Below are 250 nucleotides of genomic sequence, written 5' to 3'. Positions count from 1 at the left end.
AAGTATAAAACGTGTTGTATTGGCACTTTTTGAACTTTTGATGCAATTAAATAAACAATGTGTTGAAACCATGTTACACTACACATTATTTTAAACATTTAAAATGCAAAAAAGCATGCTTATTGTAGTTTTTAGTATTTAGTATTTGTTCATGAGACTTTTGAAAAAACTGCATAAAAATCATTACATTTGGCTATAATACTAAAAACATTTTATTCAGTAACTCTGATAAGGCTGGTAAATTATTAAC

The sequence above is a fragment of the Silurus meridionalis genome, chromosome 25 (assembly GCF_014805685.1).
Source record: "Silurus meridionalis isolate SWU-2019-XX chromosome 25, ASM1480568v1, whole genome shotgun sequence".
Taxonomy (NCBI): domain Eukaryota; kingdom Metazoa; phylum Chordata; class Actinopteri; order Siluriformes; family Siluridae; genus Silurus; species Silurus meridionalis.
The sequence above is the reverse complement of the archived record's forward strand: the minus strand, read 5'-3'. Positions refer to the sequence as shown.